This window comes from Ptychodera flava, chromosome 22 (genome assembly GCF_041260155.1).
Source record: "Ptychodera flava strain L36383 chromosome 22, AS_Pfla_20210202, whole genome shotgun sequence".
NCBI lineage: Eukaryota > Metazoa > Hemichordata > Enteropneusta > Ptychoderidae > Ptychodera > Ptychodera flava.
The window spans coordinates 4711654-4737407 of record NC_091949.1 but is presented as its reverse complement, the minus strand read 5'-3'; positions in this window follow the sequence as shown (position 1 = coordinate 4737407).

The following is a 25754-nucleotide window of genomic DNA, read 5'->3' as shown; positions in this document are numbered from 1 at the left end:
CAAACCAAGCAGGTACACTAGGTAAAACATTGAAACTATGGTATGGTTGTCAAGACAGAAAGTTGTATTTGCCTTTTAAGATCAAGGTAAACAGATGCAGGCCACATCAGTTTCATTTTTTTCACAGCATTTTATTGCAATGATGAATGCAAGAATGGGTGAACAAGTAGAAACACGTCAATAATGATAAAACAACATATCAAGTCATTATGTATTATTTTGCTTTTAAAAAGGCATTTTAATTCTTTTTTCTCAAAAAACAGCCTCAAAAAACAACAGCAACACATGTTTTAACATTCAACAATACACTACCTAGAATGCCATCTATCCAACAAATCCCAACACAAAAACACACAAAAGGGTTGAACTTTGAAAGTTTCTCGATAGCAAATACTGAATAAATCTGCATGAATAATCGTTTTTTGTGTAGACAAATTTCAAAGAAATTGGACAAGCCCTTTCAGAGAATACAGATTTTTTGACCATTAATGGCATAAATGCCCTAAAAAGACAAATATTGAAATTTCAACACATCTATACACATCCAATCAATTTGGACATGCTGCTACAGAGAAATAGATGTTTTGATCAAAAAAGGGCAACAATTGCTCTAAAAACACAAATATGCAAATTTAACTATATTATTTAGCTTATTTTAGCTTCTCAGCTTGTCAAAATCAATTGTAAATCATGATATATGCATGATGTTTGGTGGGGTGAATTTAGCCATTTCACCACGAAGTAGAAAGGGAAGCCATGAAACCAAAAAGTCAATTTTAAAACTATAGGAAGCTACTGAGGAGCAAGAAGACCATGTTTCAGAGGAAGATGTGCAATCGGAAAAAATGCTCCCAAAGTGCCACCAAATAACACCATTTTTATCTCTATTTTTCAAAAGCTCCAACAGCAGGAGGGGGGACACCACCTCCTGACCTCCCCCCGCAAAAAACTCCCCAAGTGCCACCAAATAACACCATTTTAATCTCTATTTTTCAAAAGCTCCAACGGCAGGAGGGGACACCCCTCTCCTGACCTCCCCCCCCCGTGATCGCTTGCGTGGCCGCTTGTAGTGCTTGGCACCACATCTTTGCCCTCTTTATCTTCAGACAGCGATGAACTAAAAAAAAATTATAAATCTGAAAATTTACTCTGAAAAAAAAAATTGCACAGCTAATCTCAATTGGAAAAAAAAATTTCAGAAATTTACAATAGTAAAAAAAAATGTTTCACAATTTCATTGTGACTACCCCCCTCCCAAGGTCTAATGGTCCATCCCTTACACAAACACACGTAGATGGACAATTAGGAAGTTTTCGATTTCAGAAAGCACAGCACCCAATCACCCAACAAAGACATCGGAGTCAAAACTGCTCGGCTAAATCCCTACAATTTAAAGAAGTAGTTAAATAAGCGAGCGACACTGTCACATTGAAAAAAGATGGAAAAGGGTCAGACAGATAAACGAACAGAGAGAAACAAAGAGGGAGAGGTTATGTATGTATGTATGTATGTATGTATGTATGTATGTATGTATGTATGTATGTATGTATGTATGTATGCATCACTGTACCCTGCCTTTCGTATTTCCAAAGTACACTGCCATAGTTTGAAGCAATACTTCAACGTTAAACATAACGGGTAAATCAGATCATAGACCCTCGAGGGTCTATGATCAGACTCAAACTATATCAGCCTCGTATATGTTAATTTGGTAGTGAGTTTGTTGAAAAGTCTGGATGTGTTGGGTGTATTTTTACCACAGGCTTTCGTTCGCTGGATAATGTTTCTGAGAAGGACTATGTCCACCAGGCTAGTGCTTTAGACACATCTTCTAAGGTACGGCCAGACATCAGACGGTAGGTGACTAACCGTATTTTAGACAGACGAATGGAATATATCTTTTCTGAGTGTTGGCAATTGCAATTTGGGTGGAAACGTCAGAACGGACAGAACATGGACGTTCCCATGGCTGTGGTGCAAAAACTTAAAAGTCAAACCAAGCCGTAAAGGAATGGCGTTCATAAATAAAACTTTTGATGTTAATTTCGTTATGCAACCTGGCCATAAACGTCCATCAAGATTCCTGAAGGCCATTAATTATCGTTGCATTACGTCTTACGTCAAATCAGATGCAAATGTACATAGCTTGTACGCCAGAAAAAAGAACGGTCTGCAAGTAGTCATGTCGGGAAATGAAAAGACTTAGAATGTCATGGTTGAAGGTAAGATTTCTACCTTCTTTACGATAGTTTTGTTCTTTCCCCTATGTTTGTGTCAGATTTTGGCAAAGTGTGAAACATTGAGATACAATAGACTAAAGCTATACGAAACGTAAGAAAAGGTTGAGGATTAGGATAAAGTGAGAGATACACAGATATAAGTAGTTTTAGTTTTTTTAATCTTTCCGAGACCTAACGATGTCTAGTTGACTCACGCTGTGGAATCTACTGTTCAATATCTACTTCGTTAACATTACGAGCTAATATGTAAGTCATGCCTGAATATGTTAGGTCAATTATGCTGCTAAGATCGCACAATCCTCAAACACTGCACCACGAGATTTCCGTCAACGAGCGCGGTTATTGCTATTTACATAACATATACTCCAGATATATGAATAAAAAAATTTGAACTCGCAGAAAAAAAATCATAATGATATCTATTCATTCATTTTTGTAACTATCTGACACTGAAAAGAAATCCATTACAAAGCTCACTAGAAACACAAACGCTCAATTGTGTAAGTTGGGAAGCAGATAATCCCAAATAGTTTATATTGAACATGCCCCGCAGCATGAGGCCGCTTGCCGATTTCGAGTGGAGCAAATGGTTACCTGCCATTTGAAAATAAATATACGATGTTCTGTCCATAACATTTTTGCATATATTACACATTCCCGCTGACAAACGCTTCATTGCAAGTTTAATCTTTTGATGCTTAAGTAAATCACATCAAAAACATTTTCTCCTTTATAATGCTATTCCAAGTTTTGAGGTACTGTAGGTAGCCTCTTAGATCGTGAACCATGAGAACCTACTGAGAGAAAACAATGGTTTTCGTTGTTTTACCACCAGCAGTCATGCATCTATAAAATTCACTGGGAGTCAATACCTGTTGATCACATGTTAAAACAGAGAAAAAGTACGTGGAAAATCTTATAAAATAGTACTAATTCAAATTTACAAGTTACCAACCTTGGCATGACAACCAGACACGCTTAATCATCTATTGAAACCTTACTACCGAGTTTTTAGACTCCAACGTGAACGCATAAACTCATAATTAAAGTATTACCAATGTACGGTGATCATCAGTTACCATTTCGACGATGTCAACATCAAGGATAACGAAAACAGCAAACATATAACAAACGTTGAGGGTCAATGATGACAATCAAGACACGATGTTGATTTGTCATTTTCTCAATGATGAGTACATTGAGGTTTAAGAAATAAAGTCAGCAAGCTTTATCGTATTATTGCTTGACTACACCGAGCGACATGATCGTATATGTAGCAATATTAAAACAGTCACTTATTGAAATCGTGACAATAAACAAATTTCAGCGATGCAAAAAAGAATTCTAAGAGCCTAGCAATACAATTTAAGTAACATTTGCTGCAACTTTCAATATATTCATAATCTATGTTCAAGAAAACACACTTTATTATATTTTCTAATCACAGATAAATGTGATGAAGTAGAAACTATTAGACATGAGTCAAATGCATTCCGTAATATATAAAATGTGTAATTGCTGGCAACTTATATTTTAGTTAAAAGCAATAATATTGGGCAGTATATAAATTAATGCATGAGAGTACATACTAGACCTTTCATGTGATTTAAAGACTGGAACACGAAACAGTGCACTTCAGGAATAATTCAGATAGAAAGATCGAAAGTTTGAACTTCGAGATGCTATGAATATTTAGACTAACGACATCAACGCGGATAAATAGAGCAAATCTCTGAGAAAAGAGTAAGAACAGTCAGCGGACAAGCTGAAGCCCTTTTACTATGTCTTGCAGAAGTCATCAAAATAGCTTACTCCTCGTTTATGCGTTTGTTGGTGTGTTTTACAGTTTAAATTCATTTAAAAGCAGACATAAATATTTTGTTAGAGAATTAGAAAATCGACCTGTACCCTTATTCTTTCAAACAGAAAAGGGTTCGTTAGAAAACTATAACGCTTTTAGGTAGAATCTTATTTGTTTTACAGCTCTGACATCCCCTTTGATTAAAATTGTGTTAATCACGTAATTTTCAATGCTATTCTTTGAGGAATCTATGTCCCAATATTCAGCTCAGCCTGCAGTGCCCCAGAACCAAAGCGACAATGAAGTAGTGCCTTAAGTGCTGTACGAAGTGACTTATCGTATCCGTAAACGAAGGGGTTTATTGCACAATTAACAAATGTCAACAAACGAGCTAGAAGTCCGTACCGGATAGTATCGACGCCAGCAGACGTTGAATATCTGTGTATCATGAGTGCTATAACATACGGCATCCATGTACACAAGTAGACCAACACGACCATTACCACCGTCATTGCCGCATTTAGTTCGCCTTTTGTTAGGGTGGGTGTGTCAGACACATTGTGAGTCAGATCCCGAATTTTTCTTGCTTGTCTTCGCACCAGCAGCGCTACGCGGCTGTTTGTGATGGTCATTGTGGTCAGCTGGATGAAGTATATTACGACAAGAAAAAAAGGTATGTAATATGGATGGTCATTGTGGTCTGGGCACAAATTCATCACGTTCGTACAGTTTGCACTTTGATCTCGTGGTTTAATCGTCAGATTCACTATTAATGCAGGAACAAAGACGCCGATCCACACGAGGCCCATTGCTGTCAACAGTCTTTCTCTAGTGACAAGGGTATTGTATCGAAAGGGATAAAAAATGTATATATACTTGTGAACGCTCAGTAGACATGTACTGATGAGGGTTACACCGGACAGTGCACCAGCTAATATTCGATGGGCGTCACATACGGTCTCGGGTAAAACAATGCCAAGAAGTGCTAATACTGGGATTGGGATGACGAAAACAGCGGCCGCGAAATCGGAAAGACTGAGATTCAGTAACAACAAGTAATGATTTCTTTCTCGTAGACTTCCATAAGCGAGTATTGTGACAATGATTATACCGTTGTTAATGGCAATGAAGATCGCCAACAAGAAGAAGGGTAAAGCTTTCCACACTGCAGGTACACTCAGGCTGTTCAGGACATCCTTCAACAGTTCACAACGATTGTCGTCCCATCTTAGATTATCCATATTTTCAGGATCAGCTCAGACTCGTCCACTTTTCTAAAGACAAAATACACTCTCAAAAGAGAAATAATGAGAGACAGTGTATGTTCTGTGTTCCATTACAGGCCCCCCCAAATACAGGGTCTACCGTTCAATCAGAAGATGAAAATTCACGTCTGTAGTCAGGATCTCTTCAAGCACCGTGCTCAGTCATCGTTTGCGATGCTGTCTCCAAAATATTGTTGTTGTAGAACTTCCGAGAGTGTAACAGCAAATGCATACGATGGATGAAATTTGCTAAGCTCCGTGCGTATTGGTTGCAATGCTTTTACAGGAATTATGTGTAGTCCGTGTGTAATCCCACGAGTATCCGATAGTGTCAACCAAAGTCAAATTTCAAACTTCATACTATATATGTATGAAAAATCGGTATTTTTGTAACCGTGGAAAGATAGGAGTCTTTTGTCGGACGAAAAGTCACATCATCTATGCTTTGTTCTCTAGGATCACTTTCTGTTTAATTGGTTAAGTAGCCAATCATCGAGGCGATATGCAAATAAGTACAGAAACAAATCCAATTACGCTCAGCTTTCTGTACGCCGTATGCCATGTTTGCCAATCAGGTATTCGGAGTTCGTAAGATTGACCCGTCAATCATTGTTGGTGCTGTCGAGACGACGGATTCAGACAATCAATTTCGCACTTTACCTATTCAATTTTGGAACTTTCGAAAAAAATAATCTGAAAAATCTGATGACAAAAATCTAATTTTTGGATGTAATGACTCAAAACAATACAATAAGCTTGTAATCTTGACGACGTCGAAAGAACTGCTCGATTGTTTTACCTACCGGCTAATATTATGCGTATCGCAATCGTCGCTGGTACCTCTGATCACCGAGGAAGAAAGGCGTCAGTGCTATCTAGAACGAACGCAATATGATACTGTAAAGTTTTAGCACAACGTCCTACAGTGAGTGTCGAAAGAAGGTGACGCATCCTTTTTCGGTACGCGAGAAAATCAGCGTCAAGGTTGCGAGATCTTTTACGGCGATAGTGAGGTAGCTGCGGCCGCAATAGTACCCATAGACATAGCTTTTGCCTAAATACTCCCATGTCTTCCTGTCTGCACCAGAGTTGCATTTAAATAATGATTGCATTACATCGCAAAGAATGTGATTTTTAATCGAAAATTCCTTTATATTGTCTAGATACGCATCCACACCACATCAGCATCACATTTAAAGATTGATGGCGACTCATCGCAAATTATTGAAAAGCCCTGAACGAATTCGTATCGTGTCATCGTATCGACGTGTCAAAGTGATTTGACAGACGGAATCATGTTTACGTCCAATAATTCTCTGCCAAGATTAAAGATTGTTTTGTCGACGTCGGCCAAAAGTTATATACCATGATCTGTTATGGTGACTTAATTTTACATAACGCTGCATGACACATAAGAAATGTTTGGAAATAGGGTTGCTTCCCTCATCTGCCCGGAAAACAATACACAATTATTATATTTGTATAAAAAGAACATTAGATATACCTTTTGCCCAATCAAGTATGGTTTGTTCTGTGTATCGACTTCATTTGTTTGTTTTACGCCTCACTGCATGACGGGATAACAAAATTCTGCCTAGTAAATACTCTCAATGTTATTGATGACCAATACTGAGTCTGGACTTGAATTCAGTGTTACACAACAATGCTGACTGTACACATATGGCTGTGCTGGACTTTTCATCTTGCTCAGGGAGTAGAACATGTAACTGCAGTTGATAAACAGAACAAAACCACCAAAATTAGCCAAACGTTATAGCTCGAAATTGACAACTCAACATATATTTCATATCAATCAGAGACAGTTTGTTTTTGAGTCCCCTTTAAGTCCCCAGCGGCGCCCTCCAAACCCTTTCAATTCCCCTAACACACCCTCGATATTCTCAAGTCACCGCTATCAATTCTCTCGCCCCCTCTAGAGGTGTTTGTGAATGCAGCCTAAAGCAATAGATTTCGTTGTGTCCAGAATAAATCTTTTGATTTTATCATCTTGTGCATAATTGACATAATTGCCACAGTGCCTGTGACTTCTGACCTCTGACCATTATGATCTCAATGTTGTAATGTCAGCAAATCCCTCCTCGCACGTTAAGGTGTTGAGCAGACATCCTGAGCTCTGGCAATTAACCCACTTTTCGGTCCTGGCTCAGTAAACAGGTCAATATGATTATGTTACACCTGAATCAACACCGTCACTGGCAATTTTCCGATGCCAGGGAATGTGTGCATTTGACGTCTAAACAAAACGATTATTGTGGGCACGCTGAGGAGAGGTAGGAGAGCAAGGATAGGTTCGATGTTAAATTTGAACCTGCCAAAGATGTGCGTAGACGCGTTATTTCGGCACTGGTGAACAAACAATGTACACAATACAAATATAGCCAAATCGGTTCTTGTGGAGCTGTAACAAAATTTTACAAGACGGGATTGCACTTTATGGCACTGTTTTAACGGCCGTATCTGTTTACACTTTTGTTAATGACTCTTAGACAGCTCCCTTACCTTAAATCGACCATTTCCCGCTCACGGGAAGATTTTGTTATACTTCGATATGACTCATCTAAACGCATCCGTCTGTTGCCTATCTTATCACTAATGAGTCTAATTCATTGTAGCATTGGGGTATCTTATCGCATATGTGCTGATCAAAGCACCATGGATGAGCTGCCGTTTATCCAATATAAAACGATTTTTTGAAAGCGACACTGAATCTCGAGAAGTCTCGCGCAGACAATAATCGTAGTTTATTTGATCTATAACTGATCGTACTAGTCACGAGACAGACTGATATAATGAAAATCAGTACTTCGTGTTTTTTCTTATATTACACCGTTAAGACTTTACAACCCTCAGTGCCATCAAACCGATACACTGGTAAATATCGTCTTTTCCCGCGTCGGTTATAATCATCACAATACTGGGAAACACATAAACGACGATGAAAGCTTACTGCGCGTTTATTCAGAACGACGTACTCACTGATCATTCAAGGATGCTAAGCTAAGCTCTAAAGTCATTAAAGCAAAAATCTTCAAGGAAGTTATTTTTTGTAACAACCTTCCTTCAAAAATTCAAAAGTAAGTAGTAATCATCTTCACATGCCACAAAAGCATAAGCTTACTAGATTTCTGATGACCCTGTTCGTTCACAGATCCTCTCAATAAACCTGTATACAATAGACTGATGTATTTTCAATAAAATCACCTTATTATTCAATTATTACCAAGTAATAATTGTACAACTTCCGTTGATTCTGTCTGGCATTAAGAACAGGTAGAGAAGTCTGTAACGTTATATGTAATTTAGTATTCAAAGTATTTTTATTTCTGTTAAATTATGTATCATTAAAAGATGACCTAAATTTGCAAATTCTTTCAGGTCTAACTGTGGAGGATTTGGTGAAATCGTATACATTTCCTTGGAGAGCCTCATGATATTTGTAATGCTTGTTCGAAAATTGCGTGTAGCAGAGTAAGCATTTCTTAAAAATCAGTTATAATTATTACAATCAGTCAAAATCTATCCAATTGGCAAATTAAGAGTCCTTTTCTCTTTGCTTTGTGGCCAATATATAGGTTCGCATTGTCTCAAGACCCGATCGCAGAACATTCGACTCAACAACGGGGGAATCAGATGGTGCGTCAAGGTCGCACTCTGATCTTCCAAAGTTCATAGTCAAATCAATATTCTCATAGACTATAATAATTACAAAGCGAAAAATAAAACACAAGAGTGTAAAACGTCTGTAGATTTCAGGTGAATTACACGAATAATATTCGGAAACAACGTCGAACTCAAAACTGGCCGCAATACCGTGGGTTCTGTAAGCTTAAGCATTGCAACCAAAGTTGGACGCAGCTAGCTTTGTATATAACTTAACAGAAGCTATATGTAAACCGAGTGATCTTCTATCATTTACCCCGTGCATGTAACGTGTGCACTTCCTCTCGCTTATAAGATTGCAACTGGACCACTTTTGACATTGTAAATATTAAAAAATACAGCACTGAGGGAATGATCGGTATGGAAGCCAGGACTAATGTCAGCTTTGATTGTTTGACTCACTAAACTAAGTGACAACAAAAAAACCTAGTCCGCAATGAACATGTGGTATCTTCTGTCTCCACGTATACCTACATGTGTTTGGATGCAATACTCGCCCCATATCGCTCAAATCAAACAACTGAGAATGACTTCTTGAGAACGAAAATGAGTGGATAGATTCCCATCTTTCTTATCGAGATGAACATTGGAGACTAGATTAAAATCCCCTCCAATGATACGCTCACCTTCAGGGAATTGACCCTCAAGAATAAAAACCCTTTCTAATGATGAATTCATGATATCGACACCTGACCATGTCGCTTTATGATCGCTTTAGCGGTTGTTTATATTATGGTCATTGCAATTTTAATCTTGTGATAAAATAATCACTTTGTCAATTAATACTCCATCCATTACTCTGAACCCTCCTTTAAAACGGTCGTCCTTAGCTTGCCTCATTAATTGGAATTGATGAATTCATTACAATGGGGAAGTAGTTTTGATATGTTTGAACACTTTACAGGTAATGTGCTCGTCGTCAACGACTGGTATTAGGTAAAAAAGGAGGGGAGTCTCGCGAACGTCTGTTATAATAAGATTTACTTTCGTAGCTCCACATCAACAGCCGTCAATGAGATGCCATATCCATTTAGTTTGAAGGCGGACTTAACTAAACAGAAACTTTGATCGTCATTGAGTTTGACTGCAGTGTGTCAACATGATACGGCCTATCATCATTGGGCAAAAGTAATTGATACATGATTAAATACAAAACACAAGAATTAGGTAGATAGGTTGAAAAAACTCCGATAATCTTCGCCCATTTGCATAAGTGATATTCGTTAGTCTTACCACAACTGTTTTGGTTCGACCGTGCTTGTGAAGAAATTGAAAGGCAATCGTAATTTTCAGTTACCTACAACATATAACTGATCTCTTTCTGTAAAAAAAAACAAAACCGAATTTATATAACCGGAGAGTGAAACAAGTGTAGCGTAATTGCGAATGCACCTGCCTGCCAATCAAAGTAGAACGGAGTAAAAAATGCCAATTTCGCTTGAAATTTCGGTTAAACATTTACTAGTAATAGGAAGTTATAGATATTTTTTTGGATGTGTTCATTTTACAATCAAAGTAAGTATAAAAACAGACAGACGCACACATGAACAACAAGGGAGTCATGTAATCAAGAGTGTCATGGGTATATTTTGACGAGCGAGGATACGTGCCACACCTTGTCAGTGAGCTATATCGATGCAAAAGGTGTTAATTGCGTATGGACTCTATGCGAGAAAGGCGGGTAATTATCTCTGTGCCTGTTCGGCAAAGAGTCTACTAAAGACAATCGAGTGACATCAAGTAAGAAGAGGTGTTTGAAGAGGAAGTCATGATTGAAAACTTCAGACCCCTTATTGTCTTTCAAGAAGGAAGGAGGTGAATTTAATAGTTATCGTCCACGCTATTCAAGCAGGAAGACACACACTAATGAATTCGTAGCTTATTCGGATTTCTTTTTAATATGATTTTTATGTTTTTAATATTTTTTCGATTTTTTTTGCCCCCCCTATTTTTAGTAAGTCTTGTTTTTCAGAGTATTCTCTTTAATATTTTCCACTTTTTCTTCTTATTTCTCAATAATTGTTGTTATCGTCCGTTTTATTTTATACCGTTGCGTTACTCTTTGAAGTTACTCGTTTCCGAAGTTGTTTTTTTTGGTTTTCGTAAATAATTTTCTTGGTTTGCACACAGATCATGCATTTTACTCAAACTATACACATGTGACTAGTCTCGCAGTTGAACTAGAACTGACTTGTTTCATGGACCTTGCAACCGAATGGTAAACTAATATCACTTTGAAAAATAAAACTTTCATTATATATTTCACCGAGATTTATCTGGTACAAATTCGAGTTAAGAAAGACATCCGTATTGATTGGTCGAAGAAAAAATCTTCTCTGACACAGCGTGGAAGCACATCGTCAAAATTATATATGAAAGTAGATCCTAATTGGGCCCTTCCTCTACTTTACAAGCAATGCCAGCGAGGATACGTGCCACACCTTGTAAGAGAGCCACACCGATGTAAAATGTGTTAATTGCGTATTGTACCCTGGGCGAGGAAGGCGGGTAATTACCTTTGTGCGTATTCGGCATACGAGGCGCCAAATGTAAAAAAATAATTTAAACATACATACAAACATACATACATACATACATACATACATACATACATACATACATACATACATACATACATACATACATACATACATACATACATACATACATATATATATTATATATATAATTATATATATATATATATATATATATATATATATATATATATATATATATATATAAAATCCCTCTCTCTATATACATTTTCCACCTTTTCTATCGCTAAAAAAAGCTTGATTGTGTAAATAAATTTTTTATATTTGGCTCCTCGTATCGGCAAATAATCCACTAAAGACAATCGAGTGACATCAAGTAAGTACGGAAATGTTTGAGGAGGCAGTCCTGATGGAAAACGTCAATCTCCGTATTTCTTTTCAAGAAGTAATTTTATATGGTTTACGTGATTTTTTTTTTGGGGGGGGGTTCATGAGAATTGTTTACTTTGTTTTCATGTGTTTTCTTTCATTTAGTACTTGATAATCCTTCAATTCGATTTTTCACTTGCCAGCCGTCGCCATCCTAATAGTATGAATTGCATGCTAGCAGCTAGGTCTTAAATAATAGTGACCAACTATCACTGAGAACAGCGAAAATGATCGCTTCCTCAAGAATATAAACTTGAAGTACACTTTAAAACGAAAAGCGCGATTTTGAAAAAGGGGAAACAGTCGTTTTTCCTCTTGACAATCTGAAAATTGTGATATCGAAGAAATTTATGTTACTTATGTTGGAGAAACTCAGTTTTTACTGCTCGAGGTATTTGTTTCTGAAAGGTGAGCGTGTATATGACAGGATATCTAGTACTACATTGTAAGCCCGTTTCAATTTGATAATGTTCTGGCTCTTTAGGGATACTCAATACCAATCTAACAAGGTTTGCATTGAGTATCGAAACTTTTGTAACGGCGGAGATTCACGGCCACAATGGATCAGCATCCGAAATACTTCGCGTTACAACTTGTCATATCAATAAATGACGAGGTTGAAAGCAGAATTGATTAATGTCATAATTCGTGTAAGAATGTTGTACCTGAACGCACACACGTGGATAAACTTTCAATATTAAGGATTATAATTAAAACTACGAACGGCATTCATGTACACAGGTAGACAATCACAACCGGCATCGCCGTCTTGGCTGCATTTATCTTGCCTTTTTGTGAAGGTTGGCGCTTCAGACAACTTGATAGTCAAATCACAAGTCTTTCTTGATTGACTTTTTATCAACAGTGCAATGCGTATATTTATCTTATTATGTCAAATTTTCTTACACCAAGAGCTTCAAAGTGAGCCCTCACAAGTGGTAGATCAGAAAAGCGTTGGGAACTAAGGTTTAAAAAGTCAAAATATCAAGCGCCTTCGACCTTAATGTAGAATGCGCCTGGGTGACAGATATTTCGACTCTCAAACTTTTCAAATTACATGCATTTTCTGATCAACCTCTTGTTGGAGCTCAATTTGAAGCCATTGGAGAAAAACTTTCATCATCGTATTTTTTTTAAAATTGAAAATTTTATTTTCCCCCATAGAGTTAACACGGGGATGGCGGCCGTTTCAAATTTCAAATATCATTAAATCTTGGGTAATGCGTTTCACTAGTACTAAAATTTGCGCGGTGACCCCTCATTTTTAATCTTGATTTTGAAAGAGAACGGTTGAAAGATTCCGCAAGGAAAGTTTCAGCGCTAGCGAAAGCTTAGGTCTTTCACTTTCGAGGTGCATACTTATCTTACTAAACTCGCTCAGTATCCCCCAGCAGAGAGATGCAAGACAGATAAGAATATTACTGCAAGAAAATGCACAGCACTATCCACCGCATTATTAGATACCGACATTTGTGTTGGATTACTTGGCTGTTGTAAAGTAGTTAATGCATATGGCAGGCGAGGGGAGGTCTCCCCTCCTGATACAGAAACATTTTAACATTTGACGTTGAAATAATGCGATTTCGGGATAAATTGTACAATGTCACGCGTGAATATTTTTGCACAAACCTCCCCTTTTTGATAATCGTTTTGCATACCCCCAAACAGACCGTTCATCATTCTTTGAGTAACGCCTTCAATTTTTCGGATCCTCGGCAGTGAATAAGGACAGCTTCCATTTAAATGTCTCCTGCTAGTATTCCCTTCGCCTTATTCGTCCTTTACAAGCAAAGACGTTCATCTGTTAATCCGCATAACCGACATAATGAATCGCATTGTTAAAGGTTCCACAACTAATGCCATTAAAAGCTTGATCGACCAAAAATTATGTGTTTCAGATATCTTTCGATCTAATAGTTTCAATGAATCTACGTCATTACCGGTATATGAACTTTCTATCTAGAGCAAGTGTTTGTGCGTAATAGATGCTAGGAAGTACCCCGTGTTCTCGCGATAGTCTGCGGAAAATGTCGTAACTATAGCAACGAGAGCATATGACATTTTGATTTTTGTTTCCGGTAAGGCAGAATTGTGGCTGTTATGGTCCGTTTACTTCTATTAATTAATGTCCGTGATTAGACAAAAATGCTGTATAGTCAAATGGACATTAAATAGGCATGAATTATATGTATTATTGCTATGGATCCCATCACTGCCGAAGGCGTACATAAATGAGTCACTGATCAATAACTCTCTGTTATAGTGCCCATTTTACGAAAGATCTGTTTTGTCTGCTTTGCGTCGTCGTCGACTCTGTCTCCAAAAATTTCTAGGCAGTAGTGGCGGTTGTCTGACATATAAACTGAAAGTAAAATAGTCTTGCATTCGCAAAGGCGGGACGTTCGAACCTTTCTCCTTTCTCTAGTAAGGTTCTCCATAATTCAAATTCACCTGGCAGCGCAAAAAACGTCCAGAAATCTCTTTAAGCTTAAAAAAAGTCCTGCATGCATGCAATAATAAAATCTCGAACATGCTTGACAAATAACACTTGTGTTCGGCTTTACTAGTATAACGCTAACGAACCTTTCGCCTCAGTTCCACAAATGACCGACCTCCCTGGTTCTACTTATACGAGCTCACAAGATGGGCACTCTTTTAGCGAAAAGGAAGTTTTGACTTTTTTAGCCATGTCAAAGTTCAGAGACGGTATATTATACTCTAAACATACTTTTAAACTGTCAAGTAATAGATCAAATGAAATTTATTTGCATGTAAAATACAAATTTGATATCGAAAGAGATATGGAAAATGATTTTACTGAAATATTTTCATATTTATATTGAAAAAAGGAATTTTCCCGTTTTGAGTAACGGTATTTTAGAAATTTTAACACACATAGCCATATCATACGGCCTCATCATATCATATTCATATCAAACATCAAAAACATGCATCCGTACTTTCAAATTTTCGAAAGCTCTTCTCAAATAATTAGATATTTAGACCTAATTATCTATCTAGATGATCAATGCAGCAAAGAGAACATTCTTGACATCAAGACACACACAAAACCAACAAATACATTCCAGTTCTTACAGAGAAACTCATGCCATCCAACAACAACATTCAAGACCTTGTTAAAGGCGAAACATTATGATACATTAGAACATGCAGCAACAAAAACTTTACAAAAATGTGAGTTAAAACGCATCATCCGAGAAACAGAACATAAAATAAGAAGTAGACAACTTGAAGAAAATCAAAACAATAATACCACGGACAATACTTTAGTTTTCATGACAACATACAGTCCATACATCAGAACTAAGAATACAAGGCCTAACAGAATACATTGGTGAACTGGGAGAAGACGAAACACAAAACGTCTGTTCCAAATGCTACAATAAGTCTGCGTTCACAAAAAGTGGTGCGGGGGAACCGGATTTGAAATCTTATTTTGGGATCCCCCCTCAATACCCTGAAAACTTTTCAAGTCCCCCAGTCTCTAAGATCAACATTTTTCAAAATAATCTCCAAAAATTATGTAGCTACACATTTATTTTGGCAGTTATGCTCGCAGCATGTTTGACACTACTTGCTATTAGCAGTTTGTAGAGCGATATTCCTACGACAACTTTTTAATGCATCGCGGGATTTTTGGATTTATCAGTCTCTTAAGATCATCTGCACTGATTTTCATAAACCCAAAAGAGACTCTGTGATACGGGAAAATTATACACCAGAAAATTTGTATTTGATCAACAGAGAATAGTGTGTAGTTTACAATGACACAAGTTCTTGCCTATCGTGATGGTGTAGACAGGACAAATAAGTTGTCCAAAGAAGGCTTGTACATGGACCAGTGCGTGGTAATGTTATCTCAATCTTATTCAGCGTGTCAATCGTATATTCTCATTTACAACCCTTAGTAGAGCTGGCTTTGTCCTTGTACAAACATAATTTCTGACTGCATCAAGTGGCCAGTCAAGTGGCAACGAATGTATATATGTACCTTAACCGAATTACAGCTTGCTGTTTGAAACCGATAGAGAAGTGATAAAAGAATTGTATTCTGCTATCGCCTCTCCACAAACCTGCAAACTTTGGCCGAAAGTCCAACATGATTGGTGTTCCGAATTAAGGGCAGGCACTCGTCCTTAGACTTTTTATACAGTGTGGCGGAGATAAGACTGAAAGATCCGTCGCTCGAGGGCGGTCTCTGGACTCCGCCTCATTTTCTATTGATATAAAATTTGTACTTTACATGCAAATACAATGTAAGGGATATTATTTTTAATGCTTTTTTGAAACAAAGGTTGTATATGTGGAAGAATAATATTTTTCACAGTATCCAGAACATAAATTACTATAATATGACAACAAAATAGACTGTCTGAATTACTTATACCAAAGCTTCCTATACGCAAAGAAAAGCCGTGTATCACACAATATAAAAGTGACAGGTTTATTGACATAATAATTACGCTGCAATAGCGAAAAAACGCTTCTGTTTATAGTTCTGAGTACTGGCATACTAGGCCTAATAGAATTCGTTTGAAAATTTTGACCTTGTGTGAGTTCAATCCTCCTGGCTTCGATGAGGTTACAGTTTATGAAGAGCAACCGGTTGGTAAGTAAATATGCAAATGTCATTTCATTTCTTCTCACGTATTCTAGGACCCTTGTGATTGGCTGAAACACGGACATGTGGTTCATATTTGGTGTGATTTGAGAACTTTAACACAATCCAAAACATGTTGCAAAGCTTGCTATGATCCAAATTGTGAAATAGTTCAGTTGTGAAATTATGCATTGAATGCTTTGGTAATTACTAGTTGAGTTTACTATGATACCTTACAATGTTTCTTGTCTAAATTCACGAAAATCATCAAAAATATCTAAAATATACTACACGTAATTATGCCTACGTGTAAAAGTGTCGTTCGCCGTTCCGAACGTCTATTCTACACGAATGCGACGTCTTGTTATCACGTGACAAAGACACTACGCGTGCTGATGGAACGTAATTACGTGTAACTAAACCTCTATCTTGTTAATGGCTCTGCTTCTTAGATCTCGGATGAAACTGACATCTTACTAGCAACAGTCTTTGGGATACTATAATAAATGTGTCATGAAAGTAAGAGGATGGAAACAAAGAATAATCTAGAATTATTATTATAACTATTTCAGTATTCTGTGGGTATTTGCCAGTTTTTTTCACACGGTCACCTTAAAACGATGTATCCGTTACCGGGTAAAACTCATTGAAATGCCACAAGCGAGACTCCCTAGGCAAGCCTATTTAATGATGTGTAATCTTGACCGTTTAGGTCGACACACATGGGCAACGTCAGTCAAATATATTCTATTTTCATATGGATTTGGCCATGTATTGATATCTCAAGAGATAGGGGACAAACAATTGTTTTTTTTAACATTCGAAACACGACTTGCAGATATTTTGAAACAGCAATGGAAAGGTTATTGTTCATCAAAAAGCAAACTACGTACTTATTCACAGTTCAAGTCTCTGCTTGAACCTGAAATGTATCTTTATTCAAATTGTACACGAAATGTTAGACAGGTCTTTGCTTGCTTTCGATGTTTTGTTCTTCCTTTCGCGATAGAGGAAGGGAGGCATCAGAATATAGATGTTTCAGCAAGGCATTGTAAAGTATGCTCTCTTGTAAATATGTAGAAGATGAGTAATAGTTTTTACTTGAGTGTCCTTCATATGGTAATTTGAGAAGCAACATTTTCCACGAGAAGATATTAATCATCCTCACTTTCAAATGTTTTTGAGTATTATGAGTGAACAGGATCTATCAATGATCTTACCTCTATGTAACTTTGTATATAAGGCTTTCAAAGTCAAAAAATCAGTTTTGAAAAATACTGAAATATTATAGTTTTGTATTCAGTACGATTTTCTTTTTTAGTAGTATGAACTGATTTTCTTTTTCTTTTTCCAAGGAAAACTCGTGTATTTACTGTACTTGTAAGACTTAACACTGTATGTCTACTTCTCACCTGTATGACTTTGTTGTACCCCCTTGCTTATGGGCTGGAGGCCTTGAAAAGCAATAAACGTGCATGTATGTGTGCACCTGAACTTGAATTTGAACTCAGTATTCTGTTTTCAGTCGCATTCAAACAATTGAACTTACATTGACTATGGATAATGTGACTATTGAAACAAATATTACTAGTAATACTATAATACTTCCTTCCGCAGGCAGTCTGTTGTATACACTGAACGTAGAGGGCGATACGACGACTGAAATAACATTAGCACTTGACGACTGCGATTCTGATCGTAGCAACCTTCAGTGTGATGAGGTGTTGGAAATCACAGACAAGAACATCACATGGGCGATGGTGTATGACTTTGAATCAAATGAAGAAGGTGATGTATTTGAAATTGCGTATCGAATTAATACATTTGATACAGAACAGAAGTGAACCAATTTGCATCATAGGCAGATAAATCGTAAAAATCTATAAATAACAGACTATCATCGATCGTCACATTTTGTTCTGCGTCGATTTTCGCAACATTGGCACTACATATATAGTTTTCACCCAACATGTTTCTTTTCCTTTCAATTTTTCTCGCGTAAAAATTCATATTTTTTATATTCTAATCATAGACAAACTGCGAAGAATCTTACTACATAATAACTCTCGGTGCGCCTCCACTGGCAACGGTAGGTAATCAGACAAAACAAGTGGCATGAACCAAAATCAACAAGTTGGTCGAATATCAAAGCAAGTAGTATATTATCCTCTCCTCAGTCAAGCAGTGTAGTTAAACTGTACAAGTGACAAGAAGAAAAAACTACTCAACGCTATCGCGAGTTTGCTTGTCAAGCAGTGTTTTAACTCTGACTTTTTAACTCTTCTGACTGATATGTTTATTACAGGAATTTGAACTTGTCGTGTTCATTTATGACGTCAATTACAACGACTCACAATTTGTAGATACACCGTATAGCACTGATGTAAGTGAGGAGAGACGGTACCTAGCTTCATTTCGTCATTCTTTAGTATTGTAATAGTTCGTATCCACGATTGTGTGGCCGAGCGGTTCTCTATGGAGTGTTCGAAAAGCGTTCATTAAATGAAATAGTAAAAAGAGAACGGATAGCATTCTCAGATTAAAAGCCGTTTTGGAACGAACAAAATAACGGCCGCGGAGGGGGGGGGGGGCGGAAGAGCAAATATTTCAGAGATTTTTCTTCGCGGCGCTCCCTCCCCCACAATGTCAGTCAAAATTTTCAGAGCCATCCTCTGTTGGCAAGACAATGTTTTGTGCTCCCTCTACCAACAAAACGTAAAGCTGGCCGGCGAAAACTTATCCCATAGGCTTCTTCTGCTATGGTGTGTGTATATCAAGGTGCTGTAACCTCCACAAATGTAATAATCTCCACAAATGTAATATCAACCACAATTGTAATAAAATCAACCACAAATGTAATAAAATAGTCAACCATTAATGTAACAACCCGCAACCACAAATGTAATAAACAATTTAACCATAAATGTAATAAAACTCAACCATAAATGTAATAAACTTGAACTTGCATATGTGATCATTTTTTATCAATGCCCTGAGTAAATAATAACTTTAATAAGACTAGTGTAATGTTATTGCATACTTTCCTGAAACTAGGTTTCCTTTCCGAAACACAGAATAGAATACTTTGAGAACGCTATTAGAAAACGGCGAGGTACTGATCAAACCGTTAGATAATGGTTGTGGAACAGCAGTTCTAGACACTGATAATTACATAATAAGGAAGCGTCAAAATAACTCGTCAACCAGTGATACCACACAAAGTTTATGACAGATGACTCAGAACAAATAACAGAGAAATATAAAACCTTATAGCAGAAACTTACGAAACAAAACATGTTGACGAGAACATATATTTCAATCTAGTAAATAACAATACGAACACTACCTTGACGCAGTAGAACAAAATTAGACATCCTGGCATCCCTAGTGAAGGAACAAACTTAAAGTGGGACAACATAGGAATACAGACAATCTATTGATTATTCAACACAATTTATCCTCTGAAGACGAATTTGAGGCGATTGATTAAGAAAGTACGGCAATTTTCGAAAAAAACGGCGTTAAAGGATCGTAGTGTTATACAGTCTTCCCCACTCTGGGGTAGAGACTGCACTGTACATTCAGATTACAGCTGTGTGTAGCCATGGCCAATCAGTTCTGTACACAAAACAGGGAAACGTAAAATTCACTTTCAAATATGCAAAACACACTAAACGCAAACAATTAAGAAATGAATAATGTGTGGAGTTGCTTTCCTTATTACATAGATCAATATTTAAGGGCTAATTCCTCAATTGCAACGACAAAATAGATTTATTACATTTATGGTTGATAAGTATTACATTTATGGGTGATTTTTTTATTACATTTATGGTTACCATTTATTACATTTGTGGTTGGTGTTTTTATTACATTTATGGTTGATTTTTGTTACATTTATGGTTGATATTACATTTATGGGTGCATTTTATTACAATTGTGGTTGATATTACATTTGTGGAGATTATTACATTTGTGGAGGTTACAGGTACTTCCAACTGGTAAATTCAGTCAATTCTACAAAATCATCACAAAAACATGTTTTGAATGTTGATAATTATACTGATTCAAATATACCCACCCACTGAATTATGATGCTCAATGCCCTCCAGTATCTATGGTCTGCTCTTTCCCCACTCCCCGCCACTGAAATTCCCTATCGCCCTCTATAGCTGGATGTACATAATTCTCACAAGGAAATTTCATTTACGCAACTATTTATCCACGTTCGCTCATTTATGGATACACTATATATTCATGTTCAGTGACATTGCTCCCCTGTAAGTTAGGCGCTTAATCTTCCCTGAAGTTCGATCAACCATGACATTCTCCTCCCTCTGTCTATTTACCGGTATCCACTGCCAGAAATTTTCTTCCCGCCTACTGTAAAAAGTGAAATTTCTTTCCAGCTCACTCTAAATATTAATATAAATCTTTACACAAGAGCACGGTGTTTGAAAGCATATTTGTGTCCAAGAAATGTGATTTTGGAATTTCACGCAAAAGCATACTTTTACCATAAATGGTTGTCTATGGCGAAAACCATGTACAGATTTTTCCTATGCAAAGCTATATCTCTGCCTGAAAACTGATATGAATGTTCTACATCAGAATATGGTGATTAGAAGGGCATTTGTGCACAAGAAATTTGATTTCGGAAGTTCATCCGAAAGTGTTGTATTACTGTGAAGAGTTGTCTATTGTGCAACCTATGAACAATATTTCCGATACAAACCTGGCAATATCTTTGCATATATAGTGTTTAGGAGTGAATTTTATTCCAGAAATTCGACTTTTTATTTGACCTAGAAATGACTTCACTTTAGGCTAAGATAATTTGATTTTGATTTTTTTTATTCTTATTGTAGGGCTAAGGAGCGGATTATTTTGACTTTGAATCGATTGGTATTTATCGTTGTCGAAACCAACCAAGGAATGCTTACATGTCGACTTCGAAGTCTGCCTGTATGGATATGGCAAATCATAATATTAGGATGTAAGTTTTTTCTCCCAATATCTAATTTATCATAGGTGTACGCATGTTTGAATTTTTTTTGCGTGCGCTCACATTAAATAATACATCGTTCTAATTGGTTTATACCGACGATGTGTAGGTCATTTATTTCTGTAAGTTCATTTTTAGACTTTCATATGTAAGCTTATAACGTATGGAGAACATCTGTAACGATTCGTTGGCATTAAAGGACAATGTGTTTGATACTTTCCACTTCGGCGTCACACGTACCAAGAATCACACAGCGAAAGTACAGTAGTATTAGTTTATGTACGTACTTCTTTTTGATCTAAGTGCGAACACGACCAAATTAACTCTGAGATAAATCAGCTGTTTTGTCAAAAGGTCCAGCCTGTTTTATTGTTGCTTAGATTTTCCAAATGTTCAGCTGAATTGCGATAAATTTTCAAGACTTGAAGCCATTGCAATTGTGTGGTCAAAATCCATAGTAAATAAGGCAATAACACTCGCACTCGTCACCTGCCAAAAGCAGCGAAACGATAGTTGATGGTGACAACAATAACACCGTTTAGGGAAAAGACATTGCCTCCATACTCCTCTGCCGTATCAACACCTAAGCATCCGCCACGAATCCACACCGTACCTGGTCACAAACATGATCCGCCCTGTCAACACAAACATAAATACAGTCTATTGACCTCTCTTTGCCAACAGTTTGCAAAATACATGTTTGCTTGATGCTCGGAGATATATACAAGGACAGGGTAATGACAGATACGACACTCCTTACTGACAGAGCGAATTAGCCACTCTGTAACGTTGAACAGGATCATTTCAGTTTGATAGATTCATGTAGTTGTCCTTCCGTACAACTTAATATACGTTGCGTCCCTTTCGTTATAAAATTTATGTAGTCATCTGTGCTATTTCATGGCGATCACGATATCGACTTTTACTAGAAGGCTGAGGGAATCGTATATCTGTACTAAGCTCCCGCTTATTAGGCAAGGCCAGCACAACCTTCACCTGGTTTCAGGTCACTGCGTACACATCCTGCTCCTTTTTATGATTTTTGTTTATAAAGATATTCGCGCGTAAGAAGTAATAACAGACGAGCTTCCTAATATCATATCGTGTTATCAGGAGCGTAGAAATTCCAATAGAGGCAGTCTTCATCAAAATTATCAAACTCACCATATCCGCCTCCAAAACGGCTTCTGCGGGTATGCAGATTTGAATGCTCATGCATCTCGCACGCCTTGCCAAGAGTCGGGCGTCATTGGTTTGGCGAATCTCAGCTGACCTATCGGCGATGCAGCGAAGGGGATCCCGAGGAAAACGTTGAGGTGCTTCCCTTTGGTTTGGAGAGTTCTCATCCCACGTACTTTTCCATATGTGGTATTTGAGATGACACTTGTATGGTTCACATAGCTACCTGTGTAAGCTGCTGAAGTTTGTATATACACAACTAGAAGCAGATAGAGCGCTGATAGACGAGGGGAACGTATGATGCGATCATCAAAAGTCTGTAAAGGTGTCTTTGCCTTATGAATTTTAGTTAGAAACATCCTAATCTATTAGATATGAAGCACGTTGATAATATGCTTGTTGTCCATGACGGAAGAGTGGCCAATTGTTGCTTCGCATGTATTTGCACAGTGGCACAAGGCTTCGTCCCTCTTCTGGCTGGATACAACAGTTAAAAATACTTGTATTTATCACTTCCACGGGGACATTTACATAAACATGTTTAAGTGGAAATGATGCAGTATTCGGGCCTTCAATGTCGTAAAGGAACAAATTGCTAATTTTGTTGAGGAATCCATTTTTAAGGGCAGGGGGTAGGTTGAATTTTATTAAGCTGCACATAAAGATGCAAAATTGACAGCTTAATTTATTTGCATGACTCCGTCAATTCATCGATTTCACACCCGCTCGCGTGTTCATCATAGAGCCAATTTTCAGTAAAATATTATGGTTGAACAGCTTTTTATAAAGAACGGAATACCAGCAGACACCAGCAACTGCTGTATTAAGAATTAACGTCAATTAGTTAACTGTAGACTAAATTTCTCGCATAGCTGTTTGATTTACAGTATATAGATTAGCATGCTGTCAAATTTATTTTGTATTACTAAGCTGTAAATTCATGCCAGGTCAGCAAATTTCAATATACCACTTTTATAAGGAATAGTTTAGGAAAAACCCACCGTTTGAAGAAATGTGGGAAGAAACAAAGTTGGACCAAACACCCCTATATTAATTGTATTTTTTGATGATTTGTTCACTACATTTGTTTTGTTGTCTACTACGGTTTTTTTTGTTCTACCCGCTAAACCATGTCAAGATGCATGTGTACAGCATTCACTTTTTCAACTCAGTCTGTATATGTCATTGTAGACTGCATTGTTATTGTTAACATGTAAAGTCAATCTGATCTAGACTAGGATTCTAGGATTCCAATGTAAATATAAGGATTAAATTAAACATTTAAATTAAATAGTATGTCTTTCAGCATGCCTTGAGAAGTGGAATTGTTGAAAATTGTCAATAGTTATAGCTACTAGCCATCAGGGGTGTTTTTGGACGAGTGAGTCCCCTATTTTTCTACTCGTGGAGTATCTAGATATAATTCTGCGGTTTAAGAATACCAGTCATTCATAGTTGGCCCAATATTTTACAAATTCAAGGAGAGCGTGAGGTAAGATCATAACACAGTCTGAGCCATTTAAATGCTGAATATTCGTATCAGACTCTCAAAAAACTTGAGTTGTCAACAATCTGAGGGAAAAGGAGTTAATAGACTGTCGCATTGATGGTAAAGCGATAGTGACATTGAAAAAGTGTAATTTCAAATAGGCAGTCTGTCGAGTAGATTGTGGGATGAGCGACACTTCTGGGAACAACCACGTGCGAACCCCCGCCCTCAACAACAAAACCAAAACAATAGAAAAAATGGACTGGTTCAGTTGTTGGCAATCAAAACGATAACAATAGTGGTAATTGTAGCGTAAGTCCCTGAAGCAGTAAAGGCATATGACTCATAACTGACATTTTAGTGAAATGATAGGGCAAGGAAAAAGTCATCAAAATCTACTACAGTCCGTAACCATTAGCGCTTTAACTTCCGATGAGACATACGTGCAACCTCGCCTCGTGGGTAACATAAAGTAAAAACCAACGGCTATACGAAATCGTCCAAAGACCCTTAATCACACACACAAATAGACGTCGTTCATGCCGCAAGCCAAACACACCGTTGACAAAGTTGAACAAATATTAACACCACGGCAAAAACGCAAAAGAGTGATGGTAATGAATGAACGCAGACTCAGCGAAATTTTGCCATTGATAGCGCTAGAGCAATTTACCCCCCCCCCCAGTTATCTTACTTTAAAATTTCAGTTGACCGCGTACTCTAACGTTAGAAACAAGAAAAGTTCACCAGTCTCTGTATTTTTAAACAAAACAGAAGGATGCAAACCTTTCCTTTTAGGTCTGACCTTTAGGATCCACGAAATAAAAACGTCTAATCAAGGAACAAATATAGTTTTCCCCCTTTCTCACCACAGATTCCTTAAAGGGTCCATGATTTAAATTGGAGAACACAACTACAATGTCAAGGAGAAGGAATCGAATACAAAAATATATTTACTGTATTAACTCAGGATATGGCAAGCAATATTCGTCTAGTAGACGTTATGAATATGATCGATACAAGTCACGTTGTAAACTTTTTTCACTATACAAGCCTTTACATGTCTCTAGTGTGTGCCTATTCCTTTACCCTAGCTATCTCTGTGTAGTATTTCAAAGAAAACAGTTCATATCTATTAATTGCCCTCCCTAATCCCCTTCATTAATTTGTTTTGACGATCACGTACCAACGTAGGGGCTTATCGCTCTGAACAAATAACTTGTTAGCAGCTCATGAGGTAGCTCCGTCTACTACCTTATGAGCCAAAGTGCGCCGGCGCATTTCAATCTGCGCCATCACTGTAAAGTTAAGTGTTCAAGGATAGAACACCAATTAAACGCCTTTTTGTAACACTTTTTGAACGCCTCCAGACGTTCAGAAATTTAACACTACGTGTTCAACCAACGTTCCATTTTTGAACACACGTGTGCAGATTTTGAACGCTACGTGTTCATCAGACATTATATTGAACACCATGGTGTTCCATATCTGAACACACGTTGCACAGGAAATGCGTTCAAAAATTGAACGCTTTTACGCGTTCAAA